A 25,793-nucleotide genomic window follows, 5' to 3' on the forward strand; every position below is an offset into this window, starting at 1 on the left:
GTTAGGTGGTATCCCTTACAAGTCTGATATTCCACGGGCGATATGGAATCCGCCATTGACTCGGCGGGGAAGCCTCCAACCGAGTATGCCGCAAGGGTTGGAGTTCCTGAATCTGATACGCCACACGACACTTAAGTCAGCGTATAATAATATATCCGGGTCGGCAAACCACGATTTTAGGCAATGAGTTGCTTAAACTCAAGCCCTCTTCAGGGAACCACCTAACATCTCTGTATGCCCATTTTTAACCTTTTCTATACATGCAACATTCTGAATATCAAAAATCATGATAGTCTGAAATGTCTATTAAGTCTAAGTCTGATATGGCATTGGTCTGAATTGGTATCGTCATACCAAGACTTGCAAGTCATGATTTCTGAGCCATAATACATTAAGCTAAATTTTTCATTTAAAGCATAATTTAGACCACAAAAAACATGCAACTGATATAGAAGATTTCGTGTTTCGAGACTCAACTCAAAATCATGCAAAAACTTCATCAACATATGGTGGTCTAGTGCCTTTAGCAAATTCATGCACTCTTTCATTACATGCATTATGAACATTAAACATTCATGCTAGATTCCCTCTTTAGTGATTTAAAACCACCTTTAAATCATAACAAGAGTTCAATCATTTCATATAGTGATTTTCAAGGATGCATTGCAAAATAATTCATATGCTATGAGAAATCTGAAAAATTCATAATAAGAGGGAATTCACCAAAAATCATTCTCTCAACAAGAATTCATTCTTAAGTACATGGTTTCATACATTCATATTCTCAAATCACTTTGGGGAAGGTCAAAAGACCAAAACAATAATGTTAAAACACTTAATACATGAATATATACATAGATTCAAAAACCCCATTCTAAAGCATGATTTTTCTATGCCTATGAAAATTTAGGGAAACCCCGCATACCTCTATTTCAGAAAATAATGGGTGCTTCTTGAAGCCTGTGGATTGGGGATTCCGAATCTCTAATCAATTTTGAAAACCCATGGTTGAATCTTGATTTATTTGGGTTTTTAGTTTGAAACCCTTGGGAGTGTTCTTGAGAATTTTTAGATGAATGTGGATGTATTTTGGAGAATTGGGGACTGAATTTTGTGTTTATGGCTGAATAAGAGTGGGAAAAGGACTATTTTGCCCCAAAAACGGAGTGTTTAAGTCACTTGAAACCATTACATAGGCGCCGCATATGATATCGCCTATATTTACATAGGCGCCGCATATGCTATCGCCTATATTTACATAGGCGCCGCCTATGCTATCGCCTATATTTACATAGGCGCCGCCTATGCTATCGCATATGATTTTCAGTGGCCATGTGCGATTGGTTAGGCGACGCATTCTACTTTGAAAGGCCATAACTTCTTGCTCGGGTGCTAGATTTTAGCAAAATTGGTATCGTTGAAAAGTTAACTCGAAAACCTATCATTTTACACATGGTAGGCTCTCTAATTCGATATATACAAAGAGTCATGGTCGATAGAAGTTGACCCAAATTATAATGTCCACTTAAACTTAATTGATCGAAGTAGTTTCAATTCGTCCTTGAGTTGAAAGACCTCTATGGTCTAAATTCATGCTCAAATGGATTCACATACTACATAAACATGCCAAATTGGCATAGAATTTAAGGCTCTGGGATTATCAACGCATCAGAGTCATGGTTTTTATTCTAGCCCGAAATGCGGGGTGTTACATTTCTCCCCCTTGGGATCATTCGTCCCCGAATGATGGATAGAATGTCGAAGTCTTAAGGGTATGGGATAACGCGGATCTGATATGTTCCCTAAGAAAGAATACACTGATCGAAAACATGACTATAAGATTGGAACTACTGATGTTTTAAATGCTTATGCCGGACATGCATAACCGAGGCATGGAATACATAACTTAAGCTACTTATAGGCTGAATTCTCATAATGAATCATGCATATCTGATGCATGGATCTGTAGCCGAGTTGTTCTCATGAATGCAGGACTGAATACACTGATAAGCTGCACTTTTCTATTGAACATGCATTTCTAATGCATGCATATCTGACTGAACTAACGTATGGCTAAATACGCAATAATAACTGATATGAAGCTTGTAATAAGAATCTATGCATGCAACTGAATGGGGTATCTCCCCCTTGGTACCCTATGTCCCTCTATGAATGCTCAATTCACTAAGATACTCGGAAAACTGAGGCGATGCACAGGGCACCTATGAATTGAATCATAACTGAACATATGGAATCTGAATTTAATGCATGATGCATGAAATGGGCTATACTCGTAACTACTGGTATACTCTATCTTGGAATAGTAGCATGTCTGAGATTTCGAGTAGCATGAATAAGTGCAAAGACGAGAAAACAAGTCGTGCGAATCTAACTGCTAAACTGACTTATTGGCCATATAGACTGAATTATACTACACCTTCATACTTAACTGGAGTATCTCTTCATCACAATTCTCTAAAGAAATTCTAGCAGTAATAGGGAGCCATGAATCTTGGGTATGGATTACACAAGACATCCAACTGAGGAATCACCACATTGACACTACTCTGCAGTCTGGAACATAGGCATATAACTCCTGAATTAGGATAGAATTACCAGGCCTTTTGCATTACATTTTCTTACTTTCAAGCTTAGCACACTTCTCGAATATCACTTAACTATACTATTCTCCTTAAATATCATATCTATTCAACTCAGCTTAAAATTCTCATATGAGCATTGACAAATCTTTCTACTAATGTCGGAAATAACTTAATCCCTTCGCCGTGATCAATCCTAAATCTAAGTCACAAAAATACAACATGCCAGACCACGCTATTATTCTAAACTACATGATGCAATATTCTATATCTCCTTTAAAGATCACATCCTAAGTATAACATGCCTTACCACTTCAATGACTACTCTGAACTCTTACTATGAAGTCGTTAGCGCATATAGCGTTCCTTTACAACAATCTCGACATGTTATTCAAGCCTATCATTATAACCGCATATGAACTTCAAATCAAACACTCATAAAGGCATACTTTACATATTCTCTAAACCACTATCAATATCACTCCCACGAGCTACCCCAAGAACATACACATACAAAATTCCACTAACCATCACATAGATAAAAACTTGGCCCCAAATCTTACTTCATACTTATGGCCTTATCTAAACAAACGTACTATGATCTTCCATCAACAAGGAATAATTACTTACCACCACTATCATCTCATAAGGAGGAGTCACAAAAAGGTTAGAACATAAGATCTGGAGGCATGGAATGATACTATATGAAGCTTGACACTCATTTGAGGCCTGAGGAATAGCAAAACAATAACAGGGACTCACCAAAGCGCTCTGAATTTAGGGTATTCATGGCTATAAGCTGAATCTCGCCAATCATTTGGCATAAAACATGAGTTATGGAAACGGAGCACATTATAAAACATGAGTACATGACTCTCTATCATATGTATGAATATGAACTGATCATGGAACTAAATCGTAAAGCATGAGTAGGTATTAGGATCACTGAGAAATACTGAGATAGGAATGGGTTGAGATTCACCCTTATTTTTTGATGTTCTATATCATCATAACATCACTACAAGAATCTGAGAGTCTTACTTGGTTATTCGTTTAGTTATCTCCCCCGTAGCTTCAAGCCATCATCTTAAGTTCTTGGGAGATACCTTTCTAGACTTTAAATTTAACTGCACTCACTGTACTCTGGGTTCTGAAATATAACAATACACACAACAACAACAACAACAACAAACCCAGTGTATTCCCACTTAGTGGGGTCTGGGGGGGGGGGTAAGATGTACGCAGTCCATACCTCTACCTCTGATGAAGTAGAAAGGCTGTTTCCGAAAGACCCCCGGCTTAAGTCACGAGATATCACACAAACACATAGTACAGCACAGAAGCAGATGGCATAACATAGATACGGCACCCATAAGGAATATAAAACAGAGTAAAGCAGGAATGCAGGAATATAAAGCAGAGGAAAGCACACAGATCCGTAATAAACATGGAACACGGAACACGAAACACTGAATACGGAATCATAACAGGAATACACCCCCACCAATTAATTCCCTACACTAGCGACCCGAACTGGCCCTAATCCTCTGCCGTAATTCGCATCTTCCAGACCTTCCTATCTAGGGTCATGTCCTCGGTGAGCTGTAACTGTTCCATGTCCCGCCTAATCACCTCACCCCAGTACTTCTTCGGTCTACCCCTTCCCCGTCTAAAACCATCCAACGCTAGCCTCTCACACCTACGGACCGGGGCATCCATGCCCCTCCTCTTCACGTGTCCGAACCATCTCAATCGTGCTTCCCGCATCTTACACTCCACTAAAGTCACACCAACCTTCTCCCGGATAGTCTCATTCCGAACTCTATCCCCTCGGGTCAGTCCACACATCCAGCGCAACATCCGCATTTCTGCCACCTTCATTTTTTGGATGTGGGAGTTCTTAACTGGCCAACACTCCGCTCCATACAGCAAGGCCGGACGGACTACCACCCTATAGAATTTGCCTTTAAGCTTGGGCGGCACCTTCTTATCACACAGCACCCCCGATGCGAGTTTCCACTTCATCCATCCCGCCCCAATACGGTGCGAGACATCCTCGTCAATCTCACCGTTACTCTGGATCACGGACCCGAGATACTTGAACTTATCCCTCTTCCCTACCTCCTGTGCTTCTAGCGTCACTCTTACCTCATTCTCCCGCCTCACGTCATTAAACTTACATTCCACATACTCTGTCTTGGTTCTGCTCACCCTGAACCCTTTAGACTCCAGAGTTTGCCTCCACAACTCTAATTTGTCATTCACACCCCCTCGAGTCTCATCTATCAGGACTACATCGTCTGCAAAAAGCATACACCACGGCACCTCCCCTTGGATACGCCGCGTCAACACATCCATTACTAACGCAAACAAAAAGGGACTAAGAGTAGATCCCTGATGCAATCCTGTCAGGACAGTGAAATGCTCTGAGTCTCCTCCCGCCGTCCTCACCTGGGTTTTCGCTCCCTCATACATATCCTTAATTACTCTGATATATGCCTGCGGTACTCCACTCACCTCCAAGCATCTCCAAAGCACTTCCCTGGGGACTTTGTCGTACGCCTTTTCCAGGTCGATGAACACCATGTGCAGATCCTTCTTCCTCTCCCTATACTGCTCCACCAACCTCCGTACCAGATGGATTGCCTCCGTCGTCGAGCGGCCGGGCATAAATCCGAACTGGTTTTCCGAAATAGACACTTTCCGTCTCAGCCTCACCTCGACCACTCTCTCCCATATCTTCATAGAGTGACTCAGTAACTTAATCCCCCTATAGTTATTGCAACACTGAATGTCCCCCTTATTCTTATAGAGGGGGATCATGGTGCTCCACCTCCACGCCTCGGGCATCTTTGCCGTCCTGAAAATTTCATTGAACAATGCAGTCAACCACCTTACACCAGCCTCTCCAACGAACTTCCAAAACTCCACCGGTATCTCATCCGGCCCCGTCGCCCTACCCCTTCGCATCCTGCGGACTGCCTGTCTAACCTCGTCTACCTTACAACGTCTACAATAGCTAAAATCCCGACACTCCCCTGAGTGCTCCAGTTCCCCTAACACAATAGCTCTGTCCCCCTCGTCATTCAAGAGCCTATGAAAATACGACTGCCATCTCTTCTTTATGTGACCGTCCTCCACCAACACTCTACCGTCCTCCCCCTTAATGCACCTCACCTGATCGAGGTCACGACCCTTCCTCTCCCTAGCCTTAGCGAGTCGGAACAACTTTTTCTCCCCTCCTTTCCCCTGTAACCCTGCATACAAGCTCTCAAAAGCGGCCATCTTAGCTGCCGTGACCGCTGACTTCGCCTCTTTCCTTGCTAGCTTGTACTCTTTCCTGTTTACTCGCTTCTCTTCTTCGTCCTTGCTTTCCACCAACTTAGCATACGCCTCTTTCTTGGTCTCCACTTTCTTCCCCACCTCTTCATTCCACCACCAATCCCCCCGATGATGTCCGGCCCGGCCCCTAGAAACACCCAACACCTCCCTTGCATTCTCCCTGATGCACGTCGCCGCCCTGTCCCACATATTATCCACGTCCCCCCTACACTCCCACACCCCCATTCCCGCCAACCACTCCCCTATCTCCCACGCATTCACTGGCGTTAAGCCGCCCCACTTAATTCTCGGTCTACACTCCTTACTCCTCCTCTTTCTATTCTTCTTTATACCCAAATCCATAACCAAGAGCCTATGTTGGGTCGAAAGATTCTCACTCGGGATGACTTTACAGTCTTTACACAACGCCCTATCCCCTTTCCTAAGCAACACAAAGTCAATCTGGGTCCTGGCTATCGCGCTCCGAAAAGTGATCAGGTGCTCGTCCTTCTTCGGGAAGCCGGAGTTCACCACCACCAGCCCAAACGCCCTCGCAAACTCCAATAGGGTCGTACCCTCTTCATTTATCTCCCCAAAACCAAAACCACCATGCACATCCCCAAAGCCTCCCGGTAGCGCCCCGATGTGCCCGTTGAAATCCCCCGCTACAACAATCTTCTCCGAACTGGGCACGCCTCTCACCACCTCCTCCAAAGCCTCCCAGAACTGCATCTTCTCCTCCCCCTCCGATCCCACATGCGGCGCATAGGCACTACACACGTTCAGGGTAAACCCCCGAATGACCAACTTAATAGTCATCAACCTATCGTTGATCCTCTTCACCTCCACTACCTGACCTCTAAGCTCTTCATCTACCAAGATGCCAACTCCATTCCTACGCCTGTCGCTCCCAGAGTACCACAGCTTGTAACCGTCCACATCCCTAGCCTTAGACCCTACCCACTTGGTCTCTTGGACACACGCAAGGTTGATCCTTCTCTTTCTAAGAATCTTCACCAGCTCTATGGACTTCCCCTGAAGGGTCCCTATATTCCAAGACCCAACCCTCAGCTTACCGTCGCTATCCACGCGCCTCCCACTACCCCCCCTCGGCCAAACCTTGGCCTCCCACCCACTCCCGCTCTCTCCCCATCTCCCGCCCCCGCCACAACCCCACGCCCCAACCCCCTCGGACATGACCCTAACCACCCATTACCACCCACAGCCACAACTACACGAAAAAATAGGAAAATATAAGGATATACCCGGTGGCAATATCAAAGCAGCAGCAAGGAGATACAAGGCACACACACGTTCAAAGGAATACTCCCGAAGCAAAACTAAGAAGCGACCACAGCAACAGCAACAACAGACAACAGACAATGTTCACAAATCCCACGCAAGTCAAGGTACACGGGCTACTACGAGCATAGTGCTAAGAATGGAATATGAAATAGTGAACTAAAATGCAATATGAAATAACGAAATAACAAAGGTTAGAAGTCACCGGATTTCGCTTGGGGCTGCGGCTGCTGGAGACGGCGTGGCGGGTGCAGGCGGAGTCTCGGCCTGTTGGAGACCAAGTTGGCGGCTGGGGACCGGGCGGCAGTTGGTTGAATGCCGGGTTGGGGGGGGACTGGTGTACCTCGCGAGGGGGGGGTACGGACAGTACCGGTAGGGGGGGGTATGAACAGCTGGGGGGGGGGATGAACGGCTGGGGGTCGGGCGGGGGGGGGGGGGGGGGAACCGGCGGGGGGGGGGGTCGGGTCAACGCCGGGGAGCGACGACCGGGGGTCAGGTCGGGTCAGCGCCGGGGACCGGAAACTTAACCCGAAAGACCACACATGAGAGTGGAACGCCCACTGCTAATACTACCTCCTGAGGCACACTCTATCATTCTGTAACCCCAATAGTCATTATCTATTACTCGAACACTTACTAACTTCGAATCTTCACTAGTATCCCCAAAGTTGAAGTGCACACCCTCTAGTGCCTCTACTCTTATTTCTATTAGCCCAACTTTCAAGGATTCGAGCTTAGATTATAACACCTAACATGGGTATCACCAAGTCTTCAATGAGCCACTCTATTTCTATCATAGTCTACCAACATAGCAACTTCAAACTTATTTTCCTCTACCATGAGAATCAAGCTCATATCAAAAGGCTCAACGCTATCAATCAAAGGTCCTTAACTTGGCTATTTAGAACACCATATACCATCTATTTAGTGTTTTTCCACCTAGCAACTCAACGGTACCAGTAGCCACACACAACATGTAATAGCCTTAGAAAAATACTACAGCTTCATACCACCTTGGGCATACTTCTACATCACATATACAACGTCATACTTCATTACGAATCAAATAAACTTAGGCACTTGCATACACTATTCAAGCCTATAGATCACTTCCATATAGCTAGTATCATTAACCAAGGAATCATCACATCCACCTCCATGGCCATTAATTGTTTCAAACTTAATGTCTACTGCTAAACATGATTTACAACCAACCTTCCACACAATCCTCACTTAGAAACTATGAAATAAACATCAAGAAACACTAGTATACTAGAACTTCATAACCACAATAATCGATCATGACCTTACGGTTTTCCTTGTCATAATCCATTAGCACGTACTATTTCAACACATCAAGCTTACAAATCTAATCCCATGAAACATGTATCATCAATCTCTTGCCACTATTCACCACCACACCATTTAAATTCAAGCCTATATTCTAGCATCTATCATTTACCACCAATGAAGAGTGCAACATAATATAAATATACTAATCCTTCAAATTGGAATATTCTACCCAAATACTTCAAAAATATACTACATACTTTCTCACAAGTAGTATTAGTTTACAACTACCAATGAGAAGAAAGTTAAGGGGTAAGGTCACATAATAGACATGATCAACCTTAAGCTTATATTATAACCATACAATCTTATCTACTTATATGGCTTTCTCACATCACACTTACTTATCCCAATAGGCATTTCGACTACCTTCAAATACCCCATATGACAACGAGTCTATACTTACAACCTACTGGCTAATCTAGCCATTTTCATTCATAGCCTATAAGGGGTTTCTATAACCACCTTAAGTATCCACTCTGGGCTCTTTCTCTATTTTGAAAGGAAGAAAACAAATAACATTCTGAGTCAACACTTCCTCCATGGACTACCATACAATTCATAAATGGTACCACCACATTAGTCTACCACCACAAAAGGGTAAATTATTCTCAATCAACGGTTATTTAACTATAAATATTTAATCACAAAAGTCACCCTCACTCTGACCTCTAACCTTGTGACTTCATATCACAAACTTCTTGGTCTAATTGTCATGACACCGATACTCTAACTTATGCTACTACTCGGGTGGAAATACAGTTCCAACAAATACAAGAACAACAAGATGCACAACAAGTTGCTAGTGAATCAAAATAGGCCTCACACGGCTTCACTAGACGTTTGTTTTCAACAACACAATGATAGCAAGATTACAAGAGATAGAAGCTTGATACACAATATTCAATGACTCGAGAATACACATCTTACTCTTGTCTAGACTGAACGCCTCATAAGAACGAGGACACAATTTTACACTAGGGAACTCCTCTCCAGTCCTTTGTGGGACTTCTAAAATTTCTGTTAGATAATCGGAGAATATCTAGAAACACCAGAGTGAGGAAGAAATTAGGATAACTTTTCTTTTCATATGGGTGATACCATAGCACGAATTAGAGTATGAAGGAGGAACATTCTAACTTTATAGCACGAACTAGAACATAAAGAAAGAGAGATATTCCTAAACGCCTTGTAGCCTCCTGCTTATAAGTGTGGCGCGCTATACATCCATAAACAAGATTCTACCCGATGCGATTTCGCAGATACCCTGGGACCATGAAATGTGCTTTGATACCAAGTTTTTCACGACCCGAACCGGGGCTCTGGCCGTGATGAGCATTCCCGAACCCGAAGGCACAAAATGCCTTCTGTCCATATGGTAATCATACACATAATTTATATGATCAAAGTAATACGGATTAGACACAATAATACGGAAACATGGTCAACAATTTAAAACATTTAAAGGCCTGAAAACATGCCCAACAATATTTAATAAACATCTGTAACAGTCTGCGAAATCTCTACTGATATACTATCTGAATAACTGGGGCCTTCCAAAAACCATACTGAAATAAATACCTAAATGACTAGGCCTTTCGAAGCAAAAAAGGCTCACCAACTGAACTCTGAGACAATCCTATTTGTAGACTCTACTGAGGATTTGGACCCCTAGACTGTGCCTCAGTACCTGGGAGGAAGGGAGGTCAGCACAATTGTACTGGCACGCGAAGCAATCCAAAATAGAGTAATTGAACATATATATATATATATATATATATATAATACGTGAGAGCAAATTTTCATCAAACATTATGTATAAAACAGTTTCTGAAAACACATAGGCATCTTCTGAAAATATGTAACCTGTCTGTAAATCTCAAACTCTGATCTGTGTATTACTTCTGAGTTAGGTGGTATCCCCTACAAGTCTGATATTTCACGAGCAATATGAAATCCTCCATTGACTCGGCGGGGAAGCCTCCAACCGAGTATGCCACAAGGGTTGGAGTTCCTAAATTTGATATGCCACACGACACTTAAGTCAGCATATAATAATATACCTGGGTCGACAAACCATGATTTTAGGCAATGAGTTGCTTAAACTCAAGCCCTCTTCAGGGAACCACCTAACATCTCTGTATGCCCATTTTAAACCTTTTCTGTACATGCAATATTCTGAATGTCAAAAATCATGATAGTCTGAAATGTCTATTAAGTCTGAGTCTGATATGGCACTGGTCTGAAATGGTATCGTCATACCAAGACTTGCAAGTCATGATTTCTGAGCCATAATACATTAAGCTAAATCTTTCATTTAAAGCATAATTTAGACCACTAAAAACATGCAACTGATATAGAAGATTTCGTGTTTCGAGACTCAACTCAAAATCATGCAAAAACTTTATCAACATATGGTGGTCTAGTGCCTTTAGCAAATCCATGCACTCTTTCATTACATGCATTATGAACATTAAATATTCATGCTAGATTCCCTCTTTAGTGATTTAAAACCACCTTTAAATCATAACAAGAGTTCAATCATTTCATATAGTGATTTTCAAGGATGCATTGCAAAACAATTCATATGCTATGAGAAATCTGAAAAATTCATAATAAGAGGGAATTCACCGAAAATCATGCTCTCAACAAGAATTCATTCTTAAGTACATGGTTTCATACATTCATATTCTCAAATCACTTTGGGGAAGGTCAAAAGACCAAAACAATGATGTTAAAACACTTAATACATGAATATATACATATATTCAAAAACCCCATTCTAAAACATCATTTTCCTATGCCCATGAGAATTTAGGAAAACCCCGCGTACCTCTATTTCGGATAATAATGGTTGCTTCTTGAAGCCTGTGGATTGGGGATTCCGAATCTCTAATCAATTTTGAAAACCCACGGTTGAATCTTGATTTATTTGGGTTTTTAGTTTGAAACCCTTGGGAGTGTTCTTGAGAATTTTTAGATGAATGTGGATGTATTTTGGAGAATTGGGGACTGAATTTCGTGTTTATGGCTGGATAAGGGTGGGAAAAGGACTATTTTGCCCCAAAAACGGAGTGTTTAAGTCACTTGAAACCATTACATAGGCGCCACATATGACATCGCCTATATTTACATAGGCGCCGCATATGCTATCGCCTATATTTACATAGGCGCCGCCTATGCTATCGCATATACTTTCCAGTGGCCATATGCGATTGGTTAGGCAATGCATTCTACTTTGAAAGGCCATAACTTCTTGCTCGGGTGCCGGATTTTAGCAAAATTGGTATCGTTGGAAAGCTAACTCGAAAACCTATCATTTTACACATAGTAGGCTCTCTAATTCGACATATACAAAGAGTCATAGTCGATAGAAGTTGACACAAATTATAATGTCCACTTAAACTTAATCGATCGAAGTAGTTTCAACTCGTCCTTGAGTTGAAGGACCTCTATGGTCTAAATTCATGCTCAAATGGATTCACATACTACATAAACATGCCAAATTGGCATAGGATTTAAGGCTCTAGGATTATCAACGCATCAGAGTCATGGTTTTTATTCTAGCCCGAAATGCGGGGTGTTACAAGACGTCATCATTTTTAGCCAACCTCGAGTATAATACTATATGTTTGATTCCTTCCTAACTGCCAATACACAGGGAATGTTAAAAAGCTGCTGATTTAGTTAAATTAGTGTTCGTATGGAAAATCTTCCTTTTGCTTTGTTTCTTTACCTTTTTCGTGGAAATTGGCAACTTCTACTCTTCTTCTCTTATTCATTAGTCATCTTGTAGAGGTTTATTTTGACTTATTCGGAATTACTTTAAGGTTTTTATGCTCCTCTGCACTATTAAATACTACTCCTAAATGTTTTGTGACTGCCAAAGAGCATAGTGGGACGATAAGGGTTCTTTCATCTTTAACCAGAGGTCTTGGGATCGAGTCTTGAGAATGGGTCCTCTTTGATACAGACAGCCTATAATGGATTAGTCAGGCCATTGGATCTTAGATGCTTGAAGGTTTTCAGGCAATGAAATCTTTCATTTACATGAATTGGTTCTCTTATATTGTGGTAGCAAGCCTTTTATTTTCTTTTTTCATAGATAGTAGTAAATGGAGTTTTTAGTTTCATAGTGAACTACTTTATGTAATTCATTTCTCTTTTACTTCTGGTTTTAGGGAGTTGGAACAATCAGTTCTTAATTCTTAAGACTTGAACCGAAGAGGTAATGATCACTTTCCTTGTTTGCTGACTTAGACTATACGGACTCCTCATTACTTCAAAGTCTTTTAGAGGGGTATCATCTCTTCACCTTCCTTAACCTGATTACGTATTTGTGTAACAAATTCTCTATTTGGGTTCAGAAATAAGTTTTTTTTGTATGGTTACAGGTGGTTGTGGGGCTTGTGTTGTTTTGATATCAAAGTATGATCCGACACTTAAAAAGGTTGAAGATTTTAGCGTGAGCTCGTGCCTCACACTTCTTTGCAGTCTGAATGGTTGTTCAGTTACTACAAGTGAAGGCCTTGGGAACACCAGAGATGGTTTTCACTCTATTCATGAAAGATTTGCCGGTTTCCATGCTTCTCAATGCGGCTTTTGCACTCCTGGAATGTCTATGTCGTTTTTCTCTGCTCTTGTCAACGCTGATAAAGGAAACAAGCCAGATCCTCCACCAGGATTCTCGAGGCTTACTTCGTCCGAAGCTGAAAAGGCCATAGCAGGGAACCTTTGTCGGTGCACTGGATACCGGCCCATTGCTGATGCTTGCAAGACTTTTGCTGCTGATATTGATATAGAGGATTTGGGGTTAAATTCTTTTTGGAAAAAGGGAGATTCCAAGGAAATGAAAGTAAGTAAATTACCTCCCTATGATCCAACCAAGAATTTTAGTACATATCCCAAGTTCTTGACAAGCGAATCTGCCACGAGTTTGGACTCCTCAAGGTACCCTTGGTACATTCCTGTTTCCATTGAGGAACTACACACCTTGTTGAACTCAAATGTGACGGAAAATGGTTCAAGATTTAAACTTGTTGTTGGTAATACAGGCACTGGTTATTATAAGGAAACTCAACGATACGATCGTTACATTGATCTCAGGCACGTTCCTGAACTCTCTATCAGCAGAAGAGGTCAGATAGGCATTGAAGTGGGAGCAACTGTGGCTATCTCAAAATTCATTTCATTCTTAAAAGAGGAAAGTAAAATCAATTTTGGTTCATATGGGAAGTTGGTGTCCGATAAACTGGCTTACCACATGGAGAAGATTGCTACGCCATTTGTTAGAAACTCTGCTAGTGTGGGAGGAAATTTGGTCATAGCACAGAAGAATGGTTTTCCTTCAGATATTGCTACATTATTTCTCGGACTTTCTGCTACTGTTAGCTTGATGACTGGTCATAGACTTGAAAAGCTCACATGGGAGGAGTTATTATCTAGACCACCACTAGAGTCGAGGTCTGTGCTTCTAAGTGTTTCAATCCCATTTAAGAAAGATCAAAATTCTATACTTTTGTTTGAAACCTTTCGAGCTGCTCCACGACCTCATGGAAATGCATTGGCATAAATAAATGCTGCTTTCCAAGCTGATGTTTCTCTCCGCCAGAATGGCTTCCTGATAAACAATATCCGGTTGGCATTTGGTGCTTATGGCACAAGACAGCCAAGAAGGGCTAAAAAGGTAGAGGAATATCTAACTGGGAAAATGTTAAACATACATGTTTTATATGAAGCACTTGAATTAGTCAAACTAGCAGTTGTACCGGAAGCAGGCACTTTACATCCTGAGTACAGATCAAGCTTGGCTGCCAGTTATGTTTTTGAGTTTCTTTATCCCTTCACTGGTGCTCATTCTGCTATTTCTGGTCGTTTACTCAATGGAAATAATGACATCTCGGTCGAGGAAGTTTCCAAAAGTAGCGAAGATGGTTGCATCAGTCCGGGGAGAAAACAAACACTACTATCTTCTGCTAAGCAGATTGTGGAATCAAGTACTGAGTACTATCCAGTAGGTGAACCAATGAAGAAGGTCGCAGCTGCCATGCAAGCTACTGGTTTGTTTCATCTGTTAATATCTTATTTCATCTTGTGCTTCATACCCTTTTTTACAGCTTTGGCACTGATGACTTTTTGAGATGTAAGTGGTTATGAACAAGGTACACTTATTAAATGCCTAGGAGTGTTACAATCATTAAGTTTCTAGTTAATTCAGTTTAAAATAAAGCAGCCTGGTGATAAAGCATTCCATGTAGACGCTGCACCCCAAGAGGTGTGATGTAGGCAGGCTACCCTGATGCTTTATATCAATGGCTGATTCCACGTCGTTTATTCGTGACCTATAGGCCATATGGAGACAATTTCACCATTTCACCAAGGATTCTCTTCTAGTTAATTCTGTGAAACCATGCAAAATTTTTTGAGGATCCAACACGGGTGCGGCAAAATCTTGGGCTGGTCCGAGCAATATAGTTATATTTTGTGAAATTGATAACTGATATCTAAAGTGAAAATACACGACTAAAGAACAACAAGTTCAGGTGGGAAAATCTATCTTGGAGCTATGAGATCAAGGAAATAGTTTACTGTATTTCAGCTCGGACAAAACTGTAGTTAAATAGAGTTACATTTGATTCGAGATCTCTGGTACAACTCTAGGCTGGTTGTCACCATTGTTTGGTCTTAATACATTTCCAGCAGAACTTGTATTTTGGTTATAAATTTCCTCACTAGTCTTTCCTTCTTCCTTGCCATTTATTTTCCATTTGAGACTGTAAAAGCCGCTAGAGTCTCACATTGGGTGGGGAATGGATTGGTGATCTGCTTATATGAACTTGACCCCCCCCCCCCCCCCTCCAGAGCTCGGTTTTGGGGTTGAATTAAGCCTAAGCGACACATCTTCACCGAGACGATTCTTGAGCTCTGGTTTTGAAAGTTTTTTTTTCTCTGAATGGTCATTTCTGTTCCTTTGTTGCCCCCGTTGCCATTTATTCTCGCGTCAGGCGTTTGTTTTTCTAACACGAAATAGTTTATCTTCATGTTATTTTAAATGATAATTTTGTGGCTGCAATGTTCCGAACTTCAAATGTGCTGGTTTATATACTATTTTCCAGGTGAAGCTGTTTATGTAGATGACATTCCTTCACCACCGAACTGCCTGCATGGAGCATTTATCTACAGTACAAAACCATTAGCAGGTTTAAAGGGAATCCAGCTCGAGTCTAATCAATTAATAGATGGAGTCGCTGCTGTTATTACTTTTAAAGATATTCCAAGTGGAGGGGCAAATGTTGGAGCTATTACAATATTTAATCCGGAGCCCTTATTTGCGCATGAGCTTGCCCGATGTGCTGGTGACAGAATCGCAGTTGTGGTAAGCACTTAAAGTTGCTTTTGCTGGAATTGTGTTCTATGAAATATTAATTTCTTTTTCACTTTGATCCAAAGGAATTTTGAACTACTTTATATTTCAAATGGCACAGGTTGCTGACAGTCAGAGGTATGCTGATGTGGCTGCAAGAACGGCCCTCGTTGAATATGACACTGCAAATACAGATTCACCCATTTTAACAGTTGAGGATGCTGTTGAGAAATCTAGCTTTATCCAGATTCCGCCACTTCTATATCCAAAACAGGTTGGTGATTTCTCGAAAGGAATGGCTGAAGCTGATCGCAAGATTCTCTCCGCTGAGGTACTTTCGATTTCTCTAGATGAGATGATCATGCACCTCAAAATGGCATCAGAGAAGGAAGTTGTCCCTAGGTTCTACTCTCACTGCACCCATTATTAAAAAGAATATTCACATAAGCTCACGAAAAAGAGTCAAGCCCCCACGTGATGGGGCGTGTTGGAGATATAATTAAGTAAATAAAAATGTTCACTCTCTAACAAAAGTTGTTAGATGAGATTGCCACAAACTTCAACAGACCGAATTTTGATTCCTGGATAGTGAATTAGCATGTCTAACTGTCGATGTATGCTAAAGGTTTGAATTTATTACTTAGAAAAAGGCAGCCGGTGCACTAAAGCTCCCGCTATGCGCAGAGTTCAGGGAAGGACCCGACCACAAGGGTCTATTGTATGTAACCTTACCTTTCATTTTCGCCAGAGGCTGTTTTCAAGGCTTGAACCCGTGACCTACTATTCACATAGCAGCATCTAAGGACCCGTTTGGCCATAGATTTCTCAAGTAAAATTTGGGAAGAAACTTGGTAAATGATGTTTGGCCATACAATTTGTCATTATTTGGCAATTTTTTTTTTTGGCAAATAATCCAAATTCCCAAATACTAGAAAAAACTAGTATTTGGGCCAAATTTCATTATTTGAGAACTTATAAAAGTTCAAATTAACGCTAGCTTATTAGATTTTCTAACAATCATTTCCAGGTAAGACTAGGTTCCGAGTACTATTTTTATATGGAGACACAGACTGCCCTTGCAATTCCAGATGAAGACAACTGCATGGTTGTTTATACTTCAATCCAGTCCTGAGAACGCGCAGCGTGTCATCGCTACTTGTCTTGGTGTTCCCGAACACAATATACGTGTAATTGCAAGAAGGGTTGGTGGTGGCTTTGGGGGCAAGGCTGTCAGAGCAATGCCTGTGAGTATATACATAATTATGTTTGGAACATTATTAGCTTATCTTCTGTAGTCTTAGTTTGTAAAATTTTCTTATTCTGATATCAAAGTTTATGTATGATTTAGGTCTCCACAGCCTGTGCACTTGCAGCATACAAGTTAAGGAGACCTGTCAGGATATATGTCAACTGGAACAGTGACATAATAATGACAGGAGGAAGACACCCAATGAAAGTGACATATAGTGTAGGATTCAAGTCAAGTGGAAAGATCACAGCATTACATCTTGATCTATTGATAAATGCTGGGATCTCGGATGATATAAGCCCCATCGTACCATTAAATGTGATTAAAGCACTAAAGAAATACGATTGAGGTGCCTTATCTTTCGATGTAAAACTATGCAAGACGAATCTTACCAGCAAATCGGCTATGCGTGCCCCTGGGGAGGTGCAAGGATCTTATATTGCCGAAGCTATAATAGAGCATGTATCGAGTTCACTGTTGATGGAGGTGGACTTGGTCAGAAATAAAAATGTTCATACATTTGAAAGCCTTAATTTATTCTATGATAATATTGTATCAGTAGGAGAATATACATTGCCAAGTATCATGGATAGTTGGCTGTGTCCTCCAGCTTTTTCCAACGAAGCAAGATGATTGAACAGTTTAACCAGAAGAACATATGGAAGAAAAAGGGCATCTCTCGAGTGCCAATCGTGTATGAAGTTATGGAATGACCAACCCCGAGAAAAGTCAGTATTCTGCGAGATGGATCAATCGTTGTAGAGGTTGGAGGAATTGAAATTAGTCAAGGGCTGTGGACAAAGGTTAAACAGATGGCTGCCTATGCACTCGGTTTGATCGAAAGTAGTTGGGCCAAAGACCTTTTGGAGAAAGTACGAGTCATACAAGCAGACACCTTAAGCATAGTGCAAGGCGGGTTTACAGCTGGGAGCACTACATCGGAATCAAGCTGTGAAGCTGTTAGACTTTGCTGTAGTATCTTGGTTGAAAGACTGACTCCTGTGAAGAAACAGTTGCAGGACAAAAATGTCTCTATTGATTGGCCAACGCTGATTAGCCAGGTTTGTTTTGACCTCTCAATTTTTTTAGATATTTCAACTCCGTGAGTCACATTGTCACAATCAAAAACTTCTGCTTTTCTGGGCTAGTTTTTGCAGTCACAGTTAGTTTGTATTCTTTGAGATGTCCTCAGACAATGCGCTATCATCAATGATTATCTTGTTCTTAACATGGATCTTACCAAACAGAACTTGTGACACCAAAGATGCTAAATTTAAATTAATCATAAGATAAAGTACTAGTTGAAGTCGGTTCCACCAGTCACTATGAATTTCTTAGTGTTGAATTCAATTTGAAGACCATAACAACATGATTCACTTAAAGGGAATGGGGGAAGATGTAACAACCTATTCAGTAGTTAATTGCTCGAATGTAGCTTCGGAACCATATTGAGCTAATCACGTGCATGTAGCTTGAGAACAATTTGTCAATTTAAATCCATTAGCCACTTTTGCTCTTCTTTTAAGTATCTGAGTTTTCATTTCTCTCCCTGTCACCCCCTTCTTTTTACAGGCACAAATGCAATCAGTAAACTTAGCAGCAAATTCTTATTATGTACCAGAATCTGGTTCCATGAGTTATTTGAACTTCGGTGCTGCTGTCAGTGAGGTAAACTTGCTATTTCCGTCGCTTTTTCTGGTTCCGTTTGTAGAGAATAGCATAAGAAAGGTGTACTTGGAGAGACCTTCTGCTAGCCCAAGATCGTTAACTAAGATCGAAAGATTCAACTAAAGAAAAGGAAGCTACGAAAGAAGAGGCTTTGTTATGACAGAAAGACTTCTTGAATTGGATTGGATTGTTTTGGGTTTTGTCTTGGTTACAAATGCCTAATGTCATCCCCTATTTATACTTGTGTGGGGATGGTTCTAGAAGATCTTCTAGATAATTCTACGAGAAAAATCTAATGACCTTTATCTTTTACCAAAACTCTAGAATATCTAGATAATTCTACAAGTTACTTATTCAAGATACAACACTAGGATATTCTACAAGAACCTATGATATTCAATCACTTGACTATTCTAGAAACTTAACTAGAAAACTATGATATTCATTCTTCCCAAAAAATCACTTTACATAATTTTCACACTCCCCCTTAAAGTGATTTTTTGGAAGCTATCCCAAACTCATTGTAGAAGAACTTAAAGAAGCTTTGAACCATGTCTTGGTGAAAATCTTAGCAGTTTTTGCACGATTCCTCTTTCTTCTTTAAATGATAAAGATTTTCCATTACTGATCAGCTCTGCGAAGAAACAAGAATATGTATTAACAAAATTTTCATCTTTGTAGCAGATTGACTTGGCAATAGTCCTCTTTGGCCTTTGCGAACCATATGAATCATCACCTTGCCGAGTTTTATGATGTTGAGTTCTCGAGCTCCCCTCGTTTGATTCTATGATGATCTGATCATCAATTATCCGTGAAGCCTTAGTATTAAAACAGGATCCACCACTAGATTCCATTTCTAGCTCTTCAATCATATTGTATGTCTCTCTATCTGACTTTAAGGATTTACTTTCAGTTTCATCGTTCATTAGATCTTTAGCTTTTTCATCAACTTCCAATATTTGATCTAAGCCAGCGACTGACCTTGATACGACATATAATTGACCAGGGACTTCAACTTCTACTACATCTCCCTTAATGCTTTCTCTGATAAAGTCATTACTGGCATATTGATTTTCAGATACTGTCTGCTTAGAATCTACTTTAATATCTTTCACGTTCAGACTTTTATGGCCAATTTCGGGATCTGCCTCTTTGATTTCCTTGATAGCAGCTACCGCGTCTCCGATCTAAACGTCTTTAACTTCCTCTTGCTTCTTATCAACGCCTTCCTTCTCCACATAATGGATTGTATTATATTCGATCCAATCTCTTTCCAAATTTATGCAAGCCAAGGCATTTATTGCTCGACTCTCAGCTTCTAATTATCTTTCCCAACCTTCTTCTTCAATAACTTTTTCAGTATGAGCCATGTTGCTCCCGTAGCTCGGCAATATCTTCTTATGTGTCTTGTTTTGCCACACCGATAACATCTGAGAGGCTTTTTACAATTGTTAAAAGTATCTTCCTTTTTTCCAGGTGAGCTTGAACCACTTGAGAATCGAGAGTGGGGTCTACCTCTTGCTTTTTATTTAACATTCTCTTGTCAACTACAAGAGCATTTCCTTCCCTTTGTTTAACAAATTCACCCGTCAATTGTTTGACTAGTAACTCCTGTGACGACAACAAATTCTCAAATTCCTCCAGGGATGGTTGTTTAGCCTATCCCTGAATTGGTATCACAAAGGGAATATATTCTAGTTTCAAACCACGAATGATAATTCTTCTCATTCGTGATTCAGAGATAGCCTTGTTAGTATTCAATAAACAAATCTCAGAACATAAGTTCTTAATATTTAAAAAGTACTCAGCAATAGAAAGATTACCTTGGTTGGCGTTAGTCAATTCATTCTCCAATATCTGTGGCCGAGCTTCAGTCTTCTTGTTGAATAACTAATTGAGGGTCCTCCTTATTTCATGAGCTGATTTGTACCTTGTAATATGATCAAATAAACTGTAGGAGATGGATCTCTTCAGAATGAACTCCGCCTTCGCATTAATCTGCTTCAACTTCTTGTGTGCACTACTATTCTTTGGTCCGTTGTTCGGAGGACTTATGTTACTCCCGTTGATAACATCCCATAAATCCTCACCCACAAGGTATGATTCCATACATGTCTCCCATACCTTGTAATTGAACTGATTCAACAGCTCCATTCCCAATCCATTAACGCGACTGCTTAAATCCATTTGTACAAATTAGTTGAATCAACCACAAATCCAATCTTGAATAACACAAGTCAATTATGACTTTAGCTCTGATACAATGTAGAAAATAGCAGAGAAAGGTGTAGTTGGAGAGACTTTCTTCTAGCCCAAGATCGTTAACTAAGGAAAGAAGAGGCTTTGTTATGAAAGAATACTTCTTGAATTGGATTGTTTTTGAGTTTTGTCTTGGTTACAAATGCCTAATGTCATCCCCTGTTTATACTTGTGTAGGATGATTCTAGAAGATCCTCTAGATAATTCTACCAGAAAAATCTAATGACCTTTATCTTCTACCAGAACTCTAGAATATTTAGATAATTCTACAAGTTACTTATTCAAGATACAATATTAGGACATTCTACAAGAATCTATGATATTCAATCACTAGACTATTCTAGAAACTTAACTAGAAAACTATGATATTCATTCTTCCAAAAAAATCACTTTACATAATTTTCACACCGTTATCCATGTCTTGGTAACATTCCCTGCTTCAATCTGCTATTTTAAAGCAGACGTAGAGAAGATCACCAAGGTTTGCAATCCACTGCCAAATTTATTCCAATTCCAAGAGCTAGGATTGAATCGGTGTATTAATATTGATTTGATCCGAGCTATCTTATTGAGAATGCTTAGCCTTGAAGAGGACTTGAACCCTCATGCTCTTTGGCACAAGGTTTTGAGCCTCGGGTGTCTACCACCTACCATTTCACCACCAAGACATCTTAAAAGTGAATCGTATTCAATTATTATCAATTTTCACCTATATGAGAGCACAACTCTTGTATGGGACTCTGGTTGTGGACCATTTTGCAGCCAATATATCCTCTCCAGAACCTTCATATGGCTAACAGGCTAAGCAATAGAGCTTTATGCAGGTGGAGATAGATATTCTGACTGGAGAGACTACCATTTTGCAGTCTGATATTATTTATGATTGTGGGCAGAGCTTGAATCCAGCCGTCGATATGGGACAGGTTCTTCCCTTCGTTGTGGATTTATTTTAGATTTTGTGATTAGAATTTCATTATATATTGAGAGGTGCATCATTCTTCGAGCTGTTATTCAAACTTCAAAACTATTTAATTCTTTCACAAGATTGTTCTAAATAGTGGCAGTTATTTTTTATATTCCTCGCAGATTGAAGGGGCTTTTGTTCACGGGATCGGATTTTTCATGCACGAAGAATATCACACGAACGAAGAGGGGTTAATGGTGTCAAATAGCATTTGGACATACAAAATCCCGACTATTGACACCATACCTCGAAAGTTCACTGTTCATGTTGTAAACAGTGGACATCACGAAAAACGTGTTCTCTCATCCAAAGGTTTAATTCTTTCTTCATTTCCTTTCCCGCCCCTTCGATCAAACAAATGTTCGAGATCTTTGTTTGTTCGTTTATAACTGCATATGTCATGAAAGGTTTTTATACTCTTTCTTCATTTAGTTGTGCAGAAATTAACGGAAACATGTTTCAGGTGATTCTTAAAAACTAGCCAAAGACATAGAAGACTGAAATTTCCTCCAATAATATAAATTTTTCAATGCCACTTTGGATCCACTCAGTATATGTATTCATTTATAGCCTGCGGTCGATCTAGAGCACAATCTGTGAGTTCACGTGAACCCAACAACTCTTGTCCAGACCCATGCAATTATTGTGTGTTTATAATCTAATTATTACTGTATATATATTAACTTGAGGTCGTTGTATGAATGCATAAACGTCAAATCCTAGATCTTCCTTCGTACAAACAATCCATTGAATCTTAATATGAATACATTTTTGCAGCATCTGGTGAGCCACCTCTGCTTCTTGCAGCTACGGTCCATTGTGCAACACGAGCAGCCGTAAAAGCAGGACGTGAACAACTCACACGATGGGACAAGCTTGACGGGTCTGCACAGAATTCTATCTGGATGTCCCGGCTATATTACCCGTTGTGAAGACACAATGTGGCCTGGATTATGTGGAGAAGTACTTGGAAAATTTGTTGGCCCAGAAATGTAACTAAAGGTGCATCAACATGTCTCAAATGATGATGAACTATTCTGCTCAGACTTCCCAAAATATTGCTGCACCTGTGGGAGTTCCTCCAGAAAATGCACTACTTTTGGACTACCAGACACGCACTGAGGGGCATTTTTGTAGAGTCCGAGCAACGTAGATATTGAATAATTGTTTTTCCTTAAATCTTCTTAAACAACTTGAGTTGTTCTGTTTATAGGAAGTGTGTGATTTAAAGTTTCTTTGTTGTTCTGTCTCTATCAAACTCAATGTAAAAGTTATTTTGTATAGCAGTAAAAAATGAAAATGATGATGTACTGAGCTGAATTATAGATGATCAATAGAGAAATAAAGAGGTTCTCGTCTTCACCTTATTTGTTTCTTATATATTATTGTTTCTGGATTTATCAAAGAAGCCGTCTTTTATGAGAAAGTAGGAGTTCTTTATTCGTGAATGGAGGGTATATCTGCTGCAACACTTAATGATTTGATGCATGTATCATATTCTCGTTTGTTATTAAGGCTCAATTTAGAGTTACAATCCTTTTGAACAAGAAGTTTGGATTAGTCCATCTCAAAATTGGTAACAGTAGAATTCTACGTACACTTCTATAATTTACTTGGGAAAAGGCATTGTTTGCACCCCAAACTATACCCAAAAAGTCGAAACCACTCCTAAACTATTAAAAAGTGAAACTATTTACACCCTATCAGGCTACCACCATTGGCATATGGTGTAGTGTTTTACACGCGCTGCCACGTCAGCACCACGTCAGTAAAAAGTATCACTTTTTTATAGTTAAGGTGTGTAATAGGTCACTTATATAGTTTAGGTGTGGATTCGACTTTTCAACTATAGTTTGGGGTGGAAACGATGCCTTTTCCCTTAATGTTTTTAGCCGTTTACTTTTGTTATTTAATAGGCTGGACACGCCTAAAATAAGTGTAACACACGCGCCTTAGAATGGGGGTCGCAGGGAGGTAATAATATCACTTTTATATAGTTAAGTTGTGTAATAGATCACTTATATAATTTAGATGTGGCTTAAACTTTTCTTATATAGTATGAGGTGGAAATGATGTCTTTTCCCTAATTTACTTTTTTAAAATCATAAGTGATACATTCATATATTATTCTTTGACGTCGTTCCTTTACAAGTCAAATAACAAAAAAAAGTAGGTTTGTATTGTCATGACTAAGTAATCGAAAATCGAAGTGGAACATACACCACCAACATCATTTATAAGAAAGTACATTAAAATATGAGGTAACTTTAACTGGAATAGCAGGTAACCCACTATTTTTAATTATATTTATAATTTTTTTTCTTTTTCATTTTTGAACTCCCCTCCCTACATAATTCTCTCCCCCACTCTCCCGGGGCTTTGAGCTGTAAGTGACAAAAAATTTTGAAAATGAGGTGTAGGTGACTCAAGATAATTGAGTGTAGGTGACAATTACTTTATTATAGGTGTAAGAAAGTTGAGGAAGTTTGAAAATAACTCACAAGTTTTTGAATATACACTTTGATTCATATGTTAGTTAATATAACAGAAAAAGGAGGAAAAAAGACGTGTTTCTCTCTCTTCTCATCAGTTGTTGTTTTCTTTCTTTTCACGATTATTATTGTTCATTGTCACTGCTGCTTTATTCATCATCTTCTGCTTCATTATCATCATCTTCTATTTCATTATCATTTTCATCTTGTCGACCATTATCATTGTTGTTATTACCGCTACTGCAGCTATCTGACCAATTTCTTAGGTCAAATTTTATTTCCTACATCATTTTCCACTTCGGCATTACTTCATAGGTGACTTTGGTAAGTAAAATTATGATTTTTAGTCGAATTTGTCATCTGGGTACACAGCTACTGCTGTTTTTCCAACAATGGATAGAACCCGATCATGAATCCAACATAAGTGCCCACAATTTAAATAGATCACCCATCTGTTGCATCAAATGAGTAATCTGTTGCAATGGAAGACTCATATGTTGGATTCATGTTTATGGTTCTATAGTGCTATAACGCCCCGAAATCTCATCCCGAAACATCACACGGTGCTTAAGGCTACAAGTAGCCCCAAGCTAACCCTTTGAGCCTGTTACTACTTCTACCACTTACTTGAGGATGAATGACCAAACAATAAATGTTATATTATATCAAAACAGAACTGAAATCATTGAAAACAAATGTCTGTATATCAAATACTGAAAATCTGGAGCAAAACTTCAACTGACAGTCTGACAAGCCTCTACTTACTAAGAATTAAAGAGTCATTGGAACAAATCCCTAACTGACTTAACTGGACTGAAAAGAAATAATCAACTACTATGAAGACTGAAAATAAGGGATTAGGTCCTCGAACCACGATGACTTACCAACTGCTGACGTGTAGATAAAGGTACTCGAAGATCACTGTCACTGCTGAGACTGAACACCTGAACCTACATTATGAAATAATGTAGCACACGGATGTATATGCGGATCAGTACTTTGAGGATGTACTGAGTATATGGGGGTGTATGAAATACTTAAAACAACAATATCATCGATCTTTATAAAAATCTTGCATGCTGATATAACTGACTCACATAGCTTGAATATTCTCAAAAAAATGTACATCTCGTAAATTATGAATGATGAAAAGCATAGTGTAAATCTCGTGAGTCAATATACTATTTCTGAAATCTATAGTTCTATTCCCTTCTCAAAACATATA

General features: G+C 39.9%; 1 pseudogene; it reads left to right on the forward strand.

Annotated features, from left to right (window-relative positions):
* LOC107854906 overlaps positions 1-23,430 on the forward strand; it is a 24,618-nt pseudogene extending 1,188 nt beyond the window's left edge.
* Positions 23,431-25,793: the final 2,363 nt, after the last annotated feature.

The sequence above is a fragment of the Capsicum annuum genome, chromosome 1 (genome assembly GCF_002878395.1).
Source record: "Capsicum annuum cultivar UCD-10X-F1 chromosome 1, UCD10Xv1.1, whole genome shotgun sequence".
Classification (NCBI taxonomy): Eukaryota; Viridiplantae; Streptophyta; class Magnoliopsida; order Solanales; family Solanaceae; genus Capsicum; species Capsicum annuum.